Source organism: Dryas octopetala, chromosome 4 (assembly GCF_963921425.1).
Source record: "Dryas octopetala chromosome 4, drDryOcto1.1, whole genome shotgun sequence".
In the NCBI taxonomy this organism is placed as follows: domain Eukaryota; kingdom Viridiplantae; phylum Streptophyta; class Magnoliopsida; order Rosales; family Rosaceae; genus Dryas; species Dryas octopetala.
This window is the reverse complement of record NC_141369.1, coordinates 23,775,956-23,776,620: the sequence shown is the minus strand read 5'-3', so window position 1 is coordinate 23,776,620 and position 665 is coordinate 23,775,956.

The window sequence follows — 665 nt, the reverse complement described above, 5'->3', positions numbered from 1 at the left end:
CATGGCCGGCCGGCCAATACCCCTCACTTTCTTAAAGAAAAGAAAAACTCTTTTCTTCATACTTGTCAAAAAAATGGGTGAAGAATATGAGAATGGATATTCTGAAATTTTTTAATGGGTGTGTTGATTAAAGTGGGGCTGGAGATCTATTCTCGTCTTAAATGGGTCTACAGAAAACTGCAGGAAATGAATGTTTTATTGCGAGTGATAAAAATTTCAAAGATAATATATATATATATATAAGGGGAAAACAAAAGGCTAAAGAAACCAATTACAGTCAAATCTCTCTATAGTAATAATATTTGGACCAAAACAATTTTATTACTATAAGGAGGTTATTACTTAATAGAGGTGTAATTACAAAAATTATTTTTTGACTTAATTATCCTTAATAAAAATTGTATACATACAAAGTATTGTATTAATAGTGGAACATGTTAATTTCATGATATAGACATTCAAAAAAGAGAGATACCTAGTTCCAAATAGCTAGTGGATGTATATTAAACTTAGAAAGATACATAACAGAGTCATCTTGAAAGTCTATCATTTTACATTGCTCTCTTTAATGCTTCTCTCTCTAAGTAAATTTCATGTTGACGAGTTATTACATACCTGCAAACTCAAAAACATAGCAGCAACTCTAAAAAATAAATCATTATCCC